This window comes from Manis javanica, chromosome 2, assembly GCF_040802235.1.
Source record: "Manis javanica isolate MJ-LG chromosome 2, MJ_LKY, whole genome shotgun sequence".
NCBI lineage: Eukaryota > Metazoa > Chordata > Mammalia > Pholidota > Manidae > Manis > Manis javanica.
In genome coordinates this window covers 75,126,547-75,132,546 of record NC_133157.1, presented here as the reverse complement: position 1 = coordinate 75,132,546, position 6,000 = coordinate 75,126,547, and positions in this window count along the sequence as shown.

Below are 6,000 nucleotides of genomic sequence, written 5' to 3'. Positions count from 1 at the left end.
GACGACCTCTTCCTCAGGGACAAAGAGAATCCCCAATGAATGCAGCAGCATCCACATTAATTGCATGTGTGGGCCTCTTTCAATTACAACCACTTCACATGCCTTTAAATATCTTTCCAGGCATTACACATTGTAGCTTAGAAATATTTCTCTGAAACATAGTGGATTTTTAAAGCCAGAAAAGTTAAAATTGGGCTGCAGACCTCTCCCTCAGGGACAAAGATGATCCCCTATGTATGCAGCATCATCCACATTAATTATATGTGTGGACCTCTTTCAATTACAACCATTCCGTGTGCATTTAAATATCTCTCCAGGTGTTACAAATTGTAGTTTAGAAATATTTCTTTGAAATACAGTGGTTCTGTAAAATGGGGAGTTTCAAAGCCCCCCTCAAAAATCATAAATACTTGTAAGAAATTATGAAGTGCATATGAAGTGCAGTCTTTCTAGAATGCACATTTTATCAAAGCAACTCCCTGCAGAGAATTCTCCAGTGACTGTCCCTATGCCTCTCTGACGAACCCAAATCCCAGCAGAGGACAGCATCAGCCCTTCCTGATCTGTTCTTTATCCACTTCCCAGCCTCCAATCATTCCCAAAATCGGGTTGGTTGCCCTGCCATTGCTCATGCAGTGCCCTTTCCCTGCCAGCAGTCTGTCCCCTCTGCCCTAGTCTTGGCTCAGTCATGCGTGCCATGCACGCCCTTCTCTCCCATCACGACATCCATCACTGGTGTGGTGTCACTCACACATCTGTCTCCCCCAGTAGACAGCAGACAAGACTCAAGTGATGAATTGGATTTCGCTTAGTCAATCTCCATGTGACTATGGTGAATACACTTTCCTACACAGACAGAATAGTATAGTGTCTAAGAACCTGGGCTTTGGAGAAAAACAGTTCTCAGTTCAAGGTGACTCTAGCCAAAATGCTTCTCTGTGCCTCAGGTTCCTTGTAAGTAGAATGGGGAGAAGTGGCCCAGATATCAACCTCACAGATTGGCAGACCACACTTGGAGTTCTTGGGCTGTGGATATGGGTTTTTCACCCTGGCTGCCTGTCTCTCAGGTACCCAAGTCCATTTTTACCCTCCGATCTCATCTACAGGCCTGCCTTACCTCATGCACATATCCAGCTCTGTTCCTTCGCAGCCCAGCGCTGGTCAATTAGCAATCTGGCCCCCTCCTGCTCTGGAACAAAGGTTTAACAGCAAAATCCACAGCAATGCTGTGATTCTACATTACCTTTTATCCCCTCAGGAAAGCAATCAACACTTCACCTCAGGATAGAAGTGGCCTATATTTGAGTTCCAACCCAGTCACTATGTAAGTTATTTAGCAACTATTTAAGTGCCACCTATATACCAGGCAGTGTGTTAGGTATACAGGGCTGAAAACCACCTTTTATGAGGCTGGGTCTGAAGCAGGTCTTGACCTTGTCTGAGCCTGTTGCTTTAACATGCAGACAATACCCATTACTTACAGGCCTGTGATGAAGATTAAAAGAGAAACTGTCGATGGGAATATATTATAAACTGTAAAGTGCTATGCAAATCAAGATACCATTCTTTTCCCTTTTCAATTCTCTTCCAGTTCAGTCCATACTAACCCAGCAATCTATGTTGCATAGCTAAATGCACCTCGTGTGGTTTCTATCCCTAGACTACACTGTATTCCCCATAAATTCCCATCTTCCTGCTTGACAGGCTAATGTGCTGTTGCCATCCCCCTTGATATTAGTCTAATTCTGATTTGAGGCTGCAGAAGTGACAAGTGAAGCTCTTTTAGAGGTGCCTGGGATTATCAAACATTTTAAGAATTATTTTGCTGTCGAAGTCATGTCAGAATAGAGATGCATGACGATCCTGTGGTTCTGAAGTAAACATGAGGTGCCTTTCTGCCTGTACTCTGGAGAGAGCTGGCATGCTGAATGGCGCTGTCATCAGTCACTTTGCTAAATGCCAGAGCGGCCCGCACTGAGCCTGGGCCTTGGGGATTCGCGCTGCAACTCTGAGGAGGCTCTGCAACCAAGAGTGCCTAGAAGGATCCAGGAATTGGAAACAAAATGTCTCTTGCCACTAAAAGACACTTTTTTAAAGTGTCAGAAATGGATGTCTTTTTTCAACAAGAGAGATCCAGAAGGCATTGAAGGGAATTAACCACCTTGCACTTCCTAAAAGAATGATTGAGAAAAGTTGCAAAACTTAGAATTGAAATCCCCTGGCCATTGATTCTCTTTTCAGTTTGTGCATTGAGTCGAGCTGCCCTCTTTAAATAATGATAGCAATAAATCCAGTGAATATGGGAGCACAGTGACAAAAAATAGATAGCTTTGAACTAGGAGCTTTCAAATAAAGGCAGTCTGGAGGGGCCATGGATGTGTCTTACTAATTACTGCAGATGGGAGAGGAAGGCAAGGAGAGACCAAGGGTGGTCAGGCCAGAGCCTGCAGCACAAACGGCAGGCCCAGGAAGCTGACCGCTTACTTGTATCTGTGTATCTTTGCAGTGTGGGAGCAAGGGTGGGGAGGTCCAGACATAAAAAAGAAGGGCTCTACTCCCAAAGTATCAGAATGACTGAAAAGACAAAGATGATTTCTAAACCTTTTCTTCTAAACCTCACAAATGATGCTGTACAGTCCTTCAGGATTAGAACCATATGTTATCCATTCCTATATCTACCACATCACAGAGTACTTTACGCAGAGAGTATCTTCCACAGGTACTTGATGACTAAATGAATGAGCAAATAACTAGGCAAGACCTAAGAGAAAGAAAGAGGGTAGAGAAGGAGAGAAGAAGAAAGGAAAAAAGACAAATTGGATAGAAAATAATTAGCATATAAAATTAATGAGTAAAGGTCAGAAAATGCAGTGGTTTGTCCAGCTTCAGCTGCATGGCTAATAAAAAGCAACCAGACAAGTTGAGTGCATTGTTAAGAGAAGCAGAAAGTCAAGGCCACACATTCTCTTTCTGTCTTTTGTCTATCCTCTCCCCCACCATAGACTTTGTCCAACTATGAAGAAAACAGGAAAAAAAGCCAGCTTTCCAATAAAAATCCCTCTTGCATGTGAGTAATTTATCTCACTGTCCTGGTTCCCACAGCCTTCTATAGATCTATAATTCTAGAATGTAGTGACTGAAATTATTCTGCCGATTGACATCACCTAATTCCCTGCACAAAGGTCATCCATGCACAGAGTCACCTTTATACAAGTCTTACCCCACTAATGCATTAGGAGTATTCAAAGTGTATCAGATTCAGCAGCTTTTAGACAATATTATTTTTAATGCACCGTGGCAAAGTAAACGTCGATGATGTTTTTGACCTTAATTATTTGTTCTGAATAGAACCACTTGGTTCTCAGAGCTGAAAGAGCATATTTCCACAAACCTCCATCAAGGAGCAATTATTGGTAATTCTAATCTCTTTCAATAAATATTTCAGAACTTGGCAGAATCATGGTGTCAGTAGGAGACATGCTGAAAATGTCATCCTGGATAGGGGCTGTTATTTTCTAGTTACACAAAAAGAGAGCTTTTAACCCCCTCCTCAGTAGACTGATTTATTTCTGTCGCAAACCTCCACATAAAGATTTTAATAGCTGAGAAATTGTTACTCCTGTGTCTTCTCTCAAACACCTGAACCATTCTTGCTTTCCATTTTGCCTCTTGTATGTCAAATTATATCCATCACCTTCAAAAGCTCTAACTCTAGGCCCCAAGGAAAAGCTGCATTTGAACAAGCATGGGTCTAGATCTGGTATAGACTAGAAGCCCTTAAGATTAGTCTGGGTAAGCTTATATGAACTCCAGAATGTGGCCAGCCCTTTTTATATAACTCATCTCCCCAGTTTGGCTCACTATTGGGTTTCCAAAACCACAACTTACAATTCATGTAAAACATTTGTCGTGTTATTGATAGACAAACGCAGACTTGCATTTTATAATAATAATATAACAACAGTAACACTAACAATACCTATTATACCTGCCACTTGCGGTTACCTTTTGGCTACTCGGTGATGAAAACAAACAACATATTCCAACATGTAAACCATTACTAAAAGACCAAGGCTTTTTATCTCTGAAGGACCCAGACTCCTTAAAAACACCAGCTGGATATTTTCTTCCCATCAGCTCGGCTATGCCATGCTTCAGTAAATGGTGAGCACCCAATAACTCTCACTGAGCATGAAAACATGAAGAATGAAAAGCTCTAGTGAGACTTTGCAGGCAAATTGAGAAGTAAAGCCAAGTTATGAAAGGAGACCCACTGAATCACACAGATACTACCTCCAGATGGTATCTCTCACAACTCCCTGTTTCACTGCTGAGGGCCAGATTTAGACACCATTATCTGTGGCCACAGCAAGTGCTCCTGCCTTCAAACAGTTTCCAGAATTGTGGCCCAAAATACAATTAATCTGTAAAACAAATAAGTAGATACAGAATCAGACTGGCATCAGACTTCTCATCAGCAGCCCTGAATGTTAGAGATGAAGACACATTCGAAGCTCTACAAGATTCTAGACCTAAAATTCTATGGTCATACAAATACCAATCGAGCATGAAGATAACATAAAGCCCTGTTTGGATGCGCATGGAAACAAAACACTGATAAGCCAAGCACCATCTGTGAGTCTGTGAGTCTGACTTTTGAGTATGAACTACAGACAAAGAAAAGGGGGAGGGATTCCAAGAGAGATGCTTCCTCAGAGGTGCAAGACACATTCTGGAGCCAACCACTGTTGATGCTGTAAGCAGGTCAAAAGGACAAGGGGTCCAGATCCAGCAGGAAGTTGATGTGCTCCAGAGGATTTTCTATGGCAAGAAAGTATTATCTGTGCAAAATATGAGATGGGATAATTTTGAGAATATAGTAAAAACATCACTATTATTTTTGACAACCATTGGGCAAAAAAAAGAATGCAATAAATAAAAGATAAATTCATCTACAAAAAAATCAAATAAACAAGAAGAAACAGAGGACCTACCAGAAAAAGTCACTGTTTAAATATGAGTCATGTCAGAGTATGGCAGAATTGTAATAAAACTGAATCAAGTTGACTTTGAAACTAAGAACATTCTTCTTCAAACAGCAAAAATGTTATAATATTGGATGTAAGGAGAAGGAAATACAATACAACACCTTTATTTGAATTTGCACTGAATAATATGAACATGGTTATTAAAACAAATAATATTTATTGGTTTTCAGCCTGTGCTAAAAGACAAAGACAAAGCTTACAATAATTATGGTTCCCAAAAGGAAGGTAAATGTTTCACTATGCTTCACTCTGTAAAATTAAAAGAAGAGTTGCCAGAAATTGGGAAGTAGAAGGGCAAGAGAGGAAATAGACAGGACAGCAAGGATATAAGCATATTTAGATTTATGAAATTAATCACAAGGGGAACTAAAAATAGGGGCTATAAAGTGGTTGCTTTTGGAAGTGCAACTGAGGTCAAGGAAGAATAAGCAGAACAAATTATACTTTTCATTTCAAACCCCTCTCTGCTTACAAAAAGTAAACACTACATATATTAAAGCATCATGTCATACACCTTAAATACGTACAATTTTTATTTGTCAATTATACCTCAACAAAGCTGAGGGAAAAAAACCACATGTATCTTGTATTTCCTTTAAAATAATGATATAAATAAAATACACTGGCTTGGATGAAAGGAGATCTCAAACGAAACAGTACAGTATAATCTCCAATATATGTTTATATAGGTCTATACCAAGAATATATGCCAACTCATTCACATTTTTACATTTAGAAAATGGATTACTGCTGATTTTTCACTTTCTTCTCTACTTCTTTCATATTTATTTGGTTCTTTTTTTAACAGTGAGCATATCTTAAAAATACAAAAAAGATTTACTCTTGAAAGTTAAATTTTAAAATGTGTCCTTAAAGCCTACAATTAACCAATTATAAAATATCGATACACTACATTTAGGTTTTTAGAATATTTCAATATATTTTACATATT